The sequence below is a fragment of the Falco peregrinus genome, chromosome 16, assembly GCF_023634155.1.
Source record: "Falco peregrinus isolate bFalPer1 chromosome 16, bFalPer1.pri, whole genome shotgun sequence".
NCBI lineage: Eukaryota > Metazoa > Chordata > Aves > Falconiformes > Falconidae > Falco > Falco peregrinus.
In genome coordinates, this window is record NC_073736.1 from 7088083 (window position 1) to 7100773 (window position 12691).

At 47.8% G+C, this 12691-nt stretch overlaps 1 long non-coding RNA gene across 1 annotated transcript in view; it reads left to right on the top strand.

Annotated features, from left to right (window-relative positions):
- Positions 1–12691, top strand: part of LOC114014190 (uncharacterized) — a 261955-nt gene that overhangs the window by 161117 nt on the left and 88147 nt on the right. The window contains exon 3 of the long non-coding RNA XR_003557607.2: positions 2058–2159. This is a non-coding gene — a long non-coding RNA (uncharacterized LOC114014190). The remainder of the gene's footprint in view (positions 1–2057; positions 2160–12691) is intronic.

Here is a 12691-nt window from a genome sequence, read left to right on the forward strand (position 1 = left end):
TAATGAGAAGAGTCTTCTTGAATTTTTCTTTCCATTCTTAAAAGATGAGTAATGCATCCTTCAAGTGTTTGTTTCCCTGATAGTAAAAGTTTGTGGGGAGGTGTTAGTTTTAATTCAAAGCAGGCTTGAATAGAAAGTGAGCTGGGCCACTGGGGGGGCTGGGGCAGGGTCTGTGCCAGCAGTGCAGGGGTCGCTGCCAGCCCCCAGCTGCCCTGGGGACCTGCAGAGAATTGACTGGAAGTTATGGCTGGGGTACCTGGATAACAGGGTTGGCTTTCCCTTCCCAATGACAGTAGGTTAAGGGAAAGAGCTACTGTGCCTTTGGGAGGCTCTAGAAATAGGAGAAAAATCTCTGGGCTTTTTTTGCTGGGAGAGGAGGTGGTTAAAGTGCAAGAGATGATGTATGGGTCTGGTTGGATATCAGCCTCCCAAGAGACTATCGAGCTTAATTCGTTCAGCTATAGTGTACCTATAAAGCTTAATGTTTCTGTCCATAACGTGCTTGTTCAGGCTAAGCGTATCCATCTCTTATGGAAAGTGAGTAGAAAGGGAGTTTCTGCCATGTGTATGGGGGGGGATGGCTGGGTGCCAGCCTGCTAGGCGGTGGGGAAGGCGCTGCTGTTCACCCTCCCTTTCCAGAGCCTCTCCCCATCCCCCCGAGTGCCCAGCTCTGCTGCAGGGAACAGGTGGTCATAAATACAGTACCTGGCAGTACAGTCTGTGGTGCCCTCCCCAGAGAGTTACCCTAACGGCCAGAGCTGTTGAGCGTGCCAGGGCTGTCGGGGCAGGCAGGGTAGGACAAGTGGTGGCAGTGACGGGGGGGCTGCCGGCCTTCTGCCGGGGGGAGCAGCTCTGCGCAGCCTGGAGCCAGCGGTGAGGCTGGGAGGTGTCGCATTCGATGGCTGACGAGCTGTGGGCTCGGCCGGGCTGCAGCAGCGTGGTGCTTTGCTGTGGGCTGGCCAGGATGCGCAGCCCACCAGCGTGTCCCCGGCTAGGTGTCCTTGAGTGGCTGGGGATCCCAGGGCAGCTGGAGCAGCACTCCTAAAAGCCTTTGCTAGTTTTATGTCTTACACCCATAATGGCTTGCTTCTGGAAGCGATTTCCTTCCCATTTGATTGCATCTCCTAGGCAGAGTACAGAAGGCTTGAACGGTTCACAGCTTTTTGAGTAAACACCAGTTAGATGTGGCAGAAGGATGCTGAAAGCTTCAGCCTCCTCCGACAGCACGGGAACGTGCCCTGCGCCGCCTCCTGAACTGTTATCTCAGTGGGGTTAAACTTCAGTGTAGTGTAAATAAAAAATAAAAAGCATTAGCTTGACTCTAGACTCGACTGCAGTGGCTCGTGTATCGCGTCAGTGAAGTGAGGACCTGCTGCCTAGTTATGTCCCCGGGTTAGGAAGGAAAAAAGCTCCAAGTCTTTGCAAGAAGCATCACTGGCCTTACGAGGAGTTTGTCATTCCTCATCAAATACTCGTTACTTTAAGCAACTGATGTCAGATCCAGATCAAGTGACACTGGTCTAAACTTTATGCCTTTCCCTGTAATAATTACTGTTAACTCAGTGCATTATAGGGGCCTTTGACTTTACTTTGAAACAGGCATTACTGACTGGTGCCAAAGACAGTGACTAAAATGAAAAATCTTTGATCTAACTCAATATCACAACTTTTTTTGTATATTAACATAATCTCTGTACTGAAATTAATCTGTGGTGTGGCTGCACTGTGTTGAAGATTATATGTTATTAGCATTCAAGATGATGACCTTTTTTTTTTTTTTTAGGCAGTAGCAATTCTTACTTTTTAAGCAGCTCCTATTTTAAGAGTATGTCTATTTTGCCCTACAAAATATCCTCAGGAAAAGTTCAGGAGATACTTGCAGAGAAACTGTGTTTACTTCTTTGGATAAAACCAGCTGTAGGGCTGACCGTGCCAGCTGCTGCCAGCTGCCAGCTCCGAGCGCTCCCGGGGCTCTGTGCTAGGGCAGCTCATCAGGGAGCAGACGTAGAAGGCCAGGACGAGGACAGGATTTCTGACCGCTTTGTCCTTTATTCCAGCCCTGGACGCCGACTTTGACCCTGCGGTAGGGCTTCAAAGCTCCCAGCTCCTCTGCAAGGTGCGGCAGCAGCTCCGCTCGCAGACGGCTTCAGCTGGTTCAGGTAACGGAGGCGGCTCCTGGGGTCGCTCGTGGGAGGACGTGTGCGCGTGGGAGGCTGAAAGGGAATTAATGAAGCACAACCCCCCATGTAATGCTGTCATCTGCGTGGGCTGAAGAGCTCTGGGGGCAAACTGGCACAGAAGTGCCCCGGGACTATTTGCGTTAGATGCCAGCCTTAAAGCAAGTTCGCTCCTGCAGGAGAAAATTCAGCAGAACTACGGAGTGGTTGCAAAGTATCTTGGAAATGCGTTTTTTAGTGAGGACAATAAAATAAACGTGTACTGAGTGGTGTGTGCATCTCGCCTGCTGTAGGCTAGTGACAAAAACTGACCTAAAGAATGCTTGGGGCTTTTTAGTCCCTCAGCGTGGCACTGAAAGCTGTGTACGGCCTCGTTTTTCAGCGATGCTCATCACAGTTATCTCGCTGCTGGTGCTGTGTGTGTCTCGACGAGGGTTTGCCTCCAGCTTGTGTGTTGCTGGTGGGCTCCAAGTCTTGGGGTGGGAAAGTGGATGTTGTCACCACGTGCACCTCCTTTGAAATGGGTTTTTCAGCTGGGAAACCAGCCATGTTGTTGATTTATTTTGTGAAGGAAAAAACTCTAGTGGGGCAGCCATCCTGCACTGTACTGCTTTTCCTCTACGGTATGGCTTGAGTCAGAAACATTCAGCCAGTTGTAGAGACCTGGTGATCTTGTTTTGTAATGAGAAATTGCATTAACAGGAGCAAAAATATCTGCTTTACATAAAACATCAGAGTGTGTTTCATTTTGGCTTGTTGTTTGCCTTAGCTAACAAAATAAGGAAAATCTGTATCCAAAAGGACAGTGTTTTCCAATAGATTCATTAAAAGAGACTGTAGCTGACAGCTGATGCTATTAGCAAGAATATATATCTCTTATTTAAAGTATTTCCATCCTAAAAGTAAAATGTCTGTTCTATAAGTCTATTAATATACAGTTCATTAGACTAGAAACAACTATATAATTAGGAAACAACAACAATTCATTAGTCTTAATGGGATTTAATAAAGTTCCTAAGCAAGGATTCTTTAGAGGATTAATTACAATATACTAATCAGGAAAAATATCCAGTTCATCACTCGGATATGTTTCTTCAATTCATAGGCTGTGAAGCATCAGCCATTCTCAGAACATCCCCCTGGCAGCGTGGGATTTTTCCCAAGTCTGTGACAACATGGGCTGCCGAGGCCGGAGAGTTTACAAGTGAATTTCTCTTTGTTTTATAAACGCTGCGTTTCCAAATGAATGCAACATTAATCACCATTTTGCAGCCACAAGCGTTCTGTGGGGAGGAGCAGGGGTAAGGGGAGCCTCGGCAGCCTGTGCCGGTGGCCACTGCTGGTCCGTAGGTGTCAGGAGCACAAGTCCCAGTGCCTCCGCGACCGCTGTCATCTCCACCACGGCCTGGTTCTTCTTAATCCAGCGAAAGTGTAAATGAGAATGTCCGAATTTTAACAAGAATCCATCGTTTCTCATCAGGGGTTTTCATCCATGCCTGGTTTTTTTCACTTACATGGTTAGCCATTTTCTTATTAATTAAACAGCAGCTTTCGGCAGGCACTGATTGAATTACCAAGCAACACCTGCCACAATACAGGGAATAAAAGGGGGAAGATGTATTATTTTTAGTGCAAATGGCTTCACTTCAGACATATTTGATCAAATTTAACTGACAATTAAATTATAAGTGAATAAAGTGAAAGGGTCAGTAATATAACAAATGACACTGTCAGCGTCATCTTTAACGGAACCATTTTTTAAAAACGAGATGAGATTTGCAAGTGTTAACTATAGCCAGCTGTTAAAGTCAGGAGCAAGGAGTTTTAGAAGATAACAAAAGATGACCAGTATCATTTCTATACTGAACTGAAAATACGCAAAAAAGAGCATTAATTCTCGCTGTCATAGCAGAGCAATGATTGCTGTGTGGTAAGGAGCAGGAATGAAGGTGTAAATGGGGGGAGTGTGGGGTGACCGGGCATTTTGCAGTTCTCTGTGTGGGCTAGGGCTCCGGTAACAAGGGGAAGGTGAAGGAGTGCCTTCAGCTCGCAATGCGCCCTGTGGGCCTAATCCAGCATCTGCACAGTCCCACAGACGTCTCTGTCTGTGGAACCAGCCCCGATTTTCACTCTCAGAGAAACTATTGGGTGCCAGTTTGTGATGAGAAGTTCAAAACCAGTGACCTTTTTGGACCAAAATGAATCCGTCACGTTTCAGCTGGTGGGACACCCCTACGGCACGCCGAGGCTGCTGCCCTCTGTGCCCCAGGGATGGGTGCTGAGCTGCCCTCTGTGCCCCGGGGCCTCCTGGGGTGCTCTGGCTTGGCGGTGCCCATCTTGGCGGGTGCGCGGGGGGCACGGTGCCCCTCTGCCGGGCATGGCAGTTCCAAGGAGGGGGATGAGCTGTGTGTGAGGGCTGGAAATCTCAGTGTCATCTCAGGGGTCTGGTTTATCCTGGGAGTGCTCGGTGACTTGCAACTGCAAATAAACCTGTAAACCAGTAAATATCATGTATAGAAGCCCCGGCTATCGGGTTCGCAGCACCTGATTTAAGCCTAGTTTATGTTTATTATAAACTCATCTTTGAAGTGGTCCCTGATGCAGTTCCACAAGCGCTGTGATAGAGATCTGCCTTTTCCTCCGCTGTCTGATGTGCGTCTGTAAGGGTTTTTGTAAGAATGTGTTGAAGTCTGTGTTGACATCCTTGACTGAAAGGACAACCCACCTTATCAGCCTGACTCCAACTCCGCGTGTCAGGCGCTTTAAGAAATACAGAAGATGTACCTTTATCACAGACTGGCGTTAGGCAGCTTCCCTCGGCTCGCTTCGCCCTTCCCCGTGCGGGGTAGCAGTGCTGCACCTCAGTGAGTCTTTGGAGTAATTTTGTACTACAGTTGTATAACAACTTCAGTGTCTTTTGTGAAATCCTGGACTATTCTCTCCCTCGGAAAGCATATCCCTTTATCTCCTGTAGTGGGACTTTTTCTTTTTCTCTGCTTATTTCCTGAGGGTGATTTTATTTTATTTTATTTTATTTTTACTTTTCTGCTGCCATGTCACTGAGCTGAAAAGATTAATAAAGAATGATTAAGCACTGGAGAGAATATTTTACAGTGATAGACTTAAGGAGCTCAGTCTGTTTATCTTATCAAAAAGAAGCTTGTAACTTAATTTCAGTGGGATAAGTACCTTCACAGGGAGGAAGCTCCAGGTACTGAAAGGCTCTTTCTTCAGAGAAGGGTACAAAAAGACCCAGTAGCTTTAAGCTGAAGCCAGAAAAATCCAATTAGCAAGGTAGAAATTTTGAACTTTGAGGTTCATTAGCTACTGGGAAAATCTGGCCAGCTACTCCCTTCTCTGGACGCCTTCAGATCCAGATCTAACGCTTTGCTGAACGCTGTGGTCTGACGGCATTTGTCAGTGCAGAAGCAAGTGCTTGTTGCCTGTTACCTCCTGGGCATCCCGAAAGGCATCCCAAGCTCAGTGTCCACAAATATCCCACGTTCTTCCTGAGACGTTTTACCAGGGCTGTGACAGGCAGGGGCTGATGTGGCCGCTGAAGCACCCAGGCCACGCTGGCTCGTAGGGACCAGCAACAAGCAGGAGTCTTGGTCCGAAGGAGTGTTATGTGCCGGGGTGCTCCCTGCGCCTGGATCTGGCCGGGTCAGCCCAGGTCAGGACCTGGTTTGTGTGCTGGGGAGGTCCTGAAATACCGGTGGCATAAGAGAGAATGAGACAGTTGAACCCCAGCAACACCTTCCCACCACCAGGCAGTGGTGTTGAGGATGCGGTTGCGAGCATCCCACCATAAGCTTTGCATTTTTAAAGGTTACTGACTCAGCCTTTGCAAACTGGGAGAGCAGCTTAGAAGTACATAGGGACACTAATTGGTCATTTGAACTTTGCCTGGAGGGCCCTTCCAGCAGGGACAACAGCTCCTGCTGGCTCGGTGTGCCTGAAGTTAAAAGAATCAGATTCCACTGAAGAAGAGCCAACAAGGAGGAGGAGGAAGGCCAGCAGCTTTGGCCAGGGACACCCAGGGCATCTGGGCAAGGCAGTTCTGCCCCTTTCCTTGCTTGTGAAGGAGAACACAAATGTGGAAACCTTCCCTTCTCCCCTGGTTTCTCTGCTCAGTCCTTCCCAGGTTTTATCCTTGGGAGATGAGCGAGGACATTCCTGTATTTCTTTTCTCTCTTTACTGGCAGAGGTGGGTTTATGGAGCAAGGGTTGGGGTGGGAGGAGCAGGTAACGGGCAGATGTGCAACAGCAGCTTTCTCTAAGTGGCCGTCTGCAAATGGTTGTAGGTGGGATCTCATGCTCTCACCGTCCTGCGTTCTCGTGTGAAGCCGTTTAGTTACTGAGATATCGAGCAGAAGCCTGCAAATGCACTGCTTGGATGCAGAAATGGATTAAGCTGTGTCTGCACTTCCCTGCTGTCTGAAAACCACGGGCAAAATGAAGGGAGCTCACATGTACGAGGGCTAAAATCAGGCCATTACTCTTCACCCAGAGAACATGTTAAATATTATGGAATTATTTGTGAGTGATAGTGTATAATTTTTGCAACAACTAACCTGCAGTAAGAGGGTTTTGTGAAGTATTTATCAATTGGAGCCAGAGCGCGACGTTGCCATAGAGATGGGAAGTAGCTGGGTGATTATTTTTTCTTCTGCAAATGTATTGTGGCAAAACACAAACGGGGAAAGAAAAGGAGCTATGTCGTCTTCACAGAAATAAAAACGGGAGGTTTAGGTTGTCACATAGAGGCAAAAACAGTTCTGTGGGACCGTGGGTTCGGGTGTATCCTGTTGGGCATGAACCCCAGAGCTGGGCTCTGCAGGGCAGCTCCAGCTCAGAAGGGGACATGGGATGCTGCGGCCCCCAGAGAAGCTACCGAGTGGGAAATAAAAGCAGATGATTTTCCTGTGACTGAAGGTCTATGTAAATCCAAGGTCACCAGAACCACTGCTGCTTATCATTTAACAAAGAAAAAAAAGAGCAATTAAGTTGAGTCTGGTAATTTGGCACATAAGCATTAATCTTCAATGAAATCAGAAGGTGTTTGTGTTTTGTGTAAGCTCAGCTAATGTATCATTTTATTACTAACAAGCAGAAGCCATAATTACTCTTCTATTTGACAGAATTTGTGGATGATTTTATTGACAGCTCCCCACGTTATTTATGCATACAAGTCATTTAGTTAAGGGAAGCTTTAACATTGAGTATTTATTCAACTTCCATAATTCACATCCCTTCCTACCCAGCAAAGGGCAGGGCTTTGGGAGATCTCCACTGAAAATGTCAGTATCCGTCCAGAAATCGTATCACCTATTTAAAAAGTCCAGGATCTCATCTGAAGAACATCAAAAATAGCTCAATCAAGTATTTTCACCCCAGGACCTCAACAAGTTTGCAGGGCTGGGTCCCGCAGCCCTTGGGCTCAGCTGCACAGAGGTTTATCAACGCGCATACGTGTTGCTGGCGTGCATCGCCGAGCAGCGCAGCTCTGCCCCTCCTGCAGCGCTGCTGGACCACGGGGCGCATCACCTGCAAACCTGGCAGCAGAATGCACCCCGGCTCCTGGGCTTCATCCCCACATACCAACATTCTGTTGCTGGAGCTTCTTGGGAAGATTTTTCAGGATGTAATCTTCTAAGAAAAAATACACTTAAGCTTGTTTTTTTAAATTTGGATGTAGCTACAAATTACTATAATTTCCTAGAGGATAAACTTTAATATTTTTAATAACTTTATAAATTCGAGAGGATTCTAAAAGATTTTGGGGAAATAAAGCCAGGAACCTTCATTTCGGAACTGCATTAGAACGAGCTGTAAACAGTTTTCTGAGCCTGGGGGAGGCGTGATCGGATGCGTTGTTGCTGTCATTGGTTTATTTTCAATGTTTGTCTGTAAACTTGTAGGGTTTAGCTGGCAAGGTAGAGAGATGAGAGGAACACCAGCAGCCAGGCAGTTCTAGAATATCTAATTGGAAAAAAAGCTAATGAAAACTTCCAGCAGGCTGCCCAGTAGAAAAGAACAGAGTGAAAGCTCCCAAGAGCGCAGTGCCTGAATGAGCAGGGGTTCGGGCGCTGGGGGGGCTTTGTGCCTTCGCTCCAGGAGCCACATAGCCATGTAGGGCTTGGGCTGGCTTGGCTTGGCTCTTCTAATCACGTATTTAGTCTTTGTTATGCTTAAAAAAAAAAAAAAAAAAGATTCAGAGAACTTAAACCATGTAGGCTGAAGGCCAGAAGGCAAAAGAGAGAAAGCAAAGGCTTTTGGCCAAAACATTTGGCCAGATGTCTTGGGTTTGGTGCTCCTGGAGAATACCTACATCACCTCCAGCATCCAGTAATGCCAAATCCGGGAAAATCACGGTGCCTCGCTCTTCTGGATGTGCTATGGCAATAACAACGGCACTTAACGTGCACAGATGGGTCTGCCCTTGGTTTTGGCTTATTCTTTGGTTTAGTTTTTGAGTACTGGTATCATCCTAAAGTGAATTGCTTTGCTGTTTATTTAGCAATGCAAAGAACATTTTATGGTTTTATCATACAAAAAGAAATAAATTTGAAATACATTAGGAAGTGGCCCTAACTTACGGATATGTTATACTGATGGGTTGCACAGATTGCAATGGGCATTCATGACTACTTCCAGCTCTTAATGACTTAGCTTTAATGTTTTTTATTTCTTTTTATTAAAAAATATCCCCTAAGACCATAGGGTTTATTACAGGGCTGGGCTGGGGGTATGCAAGGCATTTCTAACCTCACAGAAACATTGTAAGTTAAATATTCATAACTGCAGCTACCACTTGCTGTTGATAAGGACATTGATTTTCTCTGGAAGTACAAGAATTATTTGTGGCATTTATTGTCTGCTTGGATGCTCTTACATAAAAGTTTGGGAAAATATTAAGCATTGTGCATGCTTTTGGATTTTTACCCTTCTACAGCAGGGAAAATAAAGCCCAAAATATAATTTAGGTAAGTAGTGTTTCTCAGGACTGGACTTACTAATGCAGAAGAAATCACAAGTGAAGAGCAAACCATGCAAGCACCTAACAGACAGCGAGGCTGCCTGGCTCATGAGGCACCCATGGCTCAGATTTTTACTTTGGTTTCACACATATCTATTCCATAGAAAAGCCTGTAACAAGATGAAACGCTCCCCTGGAGATACTCCCTTGTGGGGCTGAGAGCCATCAGGGGAAGAGATTAGTCACGGTGCTAAATGTGCTTTTGGCAGACAATCTCCTGCTGTAATGGTGAGCGGAACGGGAGCTGGGCCGAAGTGGGCTGCGGTGGAGATGTGCTGGTCCTTGCACTGAGCCGGCACACCCGGCGTGAGCTCTGTCTGTCGGTACCTTGCTCCAACACCTACTAGCTCAGTTTCACCGTTGCAGTTGAGATGGGCCTTATGGGAACAAGGGCTGCGGGTACCAAGGCAGAGATGTTTCGGGAGGGTGCATTTTGCTTTGGGAGCCCCGTCTCTGCCGAGCCAGCCAGGAGCAAAAGTTTGCTCCTGCACAGTGCCTAGCCACGCTTCCCCTGGGTCCCCAGCCTCCTGCTTGCTTTCTTTTCAAAGATCTGCACTGGAATTTAGACTGAATTAAATGGAACTTAAAATTCAAGGTGAAATAGTGGTAATTAGCCAGAGCGTGGAACAGATCAGTAGCTGGAAATGGTGCCTGATCCATTGCCTGCATAGCGCCCCTTGCTCCGTGCTCTGTGGGGCTCACCAGCCTGCGCTCACGTCTTTCCTTTGGCTGCTGGAGTTTTTCTCTTCATCGGGAAAGAACATGCTTCCCTTTCTTCAACCCTCCTACACTGACTGAATGCAGAAGCTGCTGAGCCCCCGGTGGCACAGTGCTGGGCAGGATTGTGTGGGTGTGTATGTGCAGAGGGTTATTGTTTTAGCATTAATGGTGTTTCTTGCAATTTGCGGGGTGCTGTAAAGTTCTCTCCCTGCTGTGATCTTTGCAGATGATCCTAACCCTTTGCTTATGCTGTGCTGTGAGGCCAGGCCTGATGGAATTTTCTTCCCCAAGCTGGGAGAGCACAGCTGCACAGTTCTTTTCTCTCCCTGGTAGGGAAGTTGAGCTGATTTCTGGAAAGAAAAGCTGGTTTTTCTCTCAGTAGCAAAGCGCAATACCTTGTTTCCAGAGATTTCAGTGCGTCCGAACCATAACGATGCAAACCAGAATGATGCAAACTGTTGCATCACCCCATGAGCCCCAGGTCACGAATTTTCACCTGCTGATGATGTCGGTCCCGTACCCCTGACGTGGCTGTGGCGAGGACCCCAGTGCCTGGGGACTCTGCATGCCTGGAGCAGGCGGGAGGGCGACGTCTAGCAGAGCCACGTGCCGGCCAGCGACTATCGCAGCTGTGAAAAGCCCGGCTGAGGGGCCATTTGGCTGCCTCTAATTGGCAGCTAAGGTCAAACGTTGCCATACATGGGATCTGCCCAGCAATGACACCAGCTGAGCCAACGCATTGCCCTTTACACCCCGATTCCTTGTGAAAAGCAGCAAGGAGTTAGGAAGTGTCCAGGGAATATCCACCAAATTATCCACCTCATTTGGCCCTGATTAGCTTTTAAAATGTGTTTGGATTGGCAGCCTGGGGCTGCCCGCTGATGGGATGACTCACATAAGGTGCCCAGTGTTTCCTGCAGCTGCGAGATTTTAGCTTAACTCAACCTCTGGAAAGGTTACAATGGTTACACTAAAACATCTACTCTGGCTTTAAAAGGTATTATACTGATAAAACCTGTAAGAAGGGTCAATAGAAAAGCCCAAAATCCCTGTTTGAATGTGCTCACGCTCTGGGTGCATCCTCCGTGCAGAGGGACAGTCTGTTCCCAAAAGAGGTCTAATATTATTAGGAAGCACCTACTTCTGCTCTTGTTAGTCTATTAGAATGGGACCTGGAAAGGAAATGAGAGCCACAGGGGAATGAAACCGAACCATGAGCTACCTTGCTGTTCCTATGCTCGAGCCTGCTAGGGCTTCAAGCCGGTCTCCTCCTGTCTTTTTTTTTAAAGGACTTTGTTCTGCGGACAACTGATTACTGCATCAGCATCGAGTGGTTTTCACTAGGATGGGGTAGCATAATAACAAGTGTTTGCTGCGCATCAGGAGGAGCCCTGTGGGAGTTAATCCTTATAAATAATCTAGGTACTGTCAACTCCTATCTTCTCCTTTCTGCTATGGAGAAGGGTAGGGAATGACAGAGGGAGTGAGCAGCTAGCCCATCCAGTCTTGGATTTGGAGGTGAAGAAACAGGAGGAGGCACAGGGAAAGCTTTGGCATTCATGCACCACCTTAATGCACACAAAAAGGCATCTCTTCACTTAAAGTGCATTTGCTTCCTTGCTGCAGAACCTCTCCACCGCTGTTCCTGTGCCCCTGGCAGAGGAGTCCACCACACCTCCTAATGCTCTTCTGCTCCTTGCCCGTGGCACCCAGCGGTGACCACCGAGCCGAGCTCCCCGCGAGATGCACCTCTCTTGCAGCGCAGCAGCGTGTCAGCGAGCTGTGTGGCTGCCCCGTGGCTGGTGCATCTGCTGAGGCTTCCCAGGTGCGGATTTGTGAGTGAGGCACTTCCCGGGGCTTTGCACTCACCTGGGGCTCCCTAAGTGTGCACAAAGCAGGCTCCTGCCTCCTTTCCTGGGGAGAAACGTGTCCTCCCTCACCTGCCACATGGTAATCAAAGTGTTCTCCTACGCACTTGTGGAGAAAGCGTGGACGCAGAAGCTCTAAGAAGCTCAAGCTGTCATGGTGGAAGATGAAAGTACAGTACCCAGAGTCTGAAATTTTGGGCTTGAAAAATGACATGTTGTGTCTAGGTGCTGGATGAGCTTGAGGTTAAAGAAGTTGTTTATTCATTATTCCTGTTTAAAGTCTCTTTGGTGACTCTTGCTTTTGAATTTGGGCTTCACAGCTTTCAAATACTTGTTCTGGGGAAAAAAGGACAGGAGGAGACAGGGAAGTTTTCAGAATCAAATCCTGCCATCTTTCAGATGGAAGTTTTTGCTGTGGTTGGAATTGTCACCAGCTGCTTATACTCGGATCTCTGAAAACGGGGTGGAAAGGGAGAAGCGGGGTCCCTGACGTGACTGCAGCGGCTCTTTCTCAGGGTGTCTGGTGCTGCCGGGAGCTTTACAATTGCTATACGTACACGTATTCTTCCCCTTGAAAGAAGTCTTCATATCCCACCCAACGGGATGAAATAAGCCTCCCAGTTTGTATTTCCTTCTTTCTGGGACCATCTCGGTGATGCTTACGAGGATGCAGTTTCTTGCCTGGTGTTTCAAGCGTGCATCTTTCCCTCGCTGAAGGCAGGCACAGGCAGCCGCGGAGCAGCTTTGCTCCCTGCTGTGGCTGCAACGTGCTGCACAATCACAGAGGGCAGCTTGCAGCGTGGGGCTCCGCAGCGCCCGGGCAGGGCGAGGGCTGGTGCCGCTTATTGCCCTGCCCTGCAGTCGCTTTCTTTTCCATTTGTTATGAA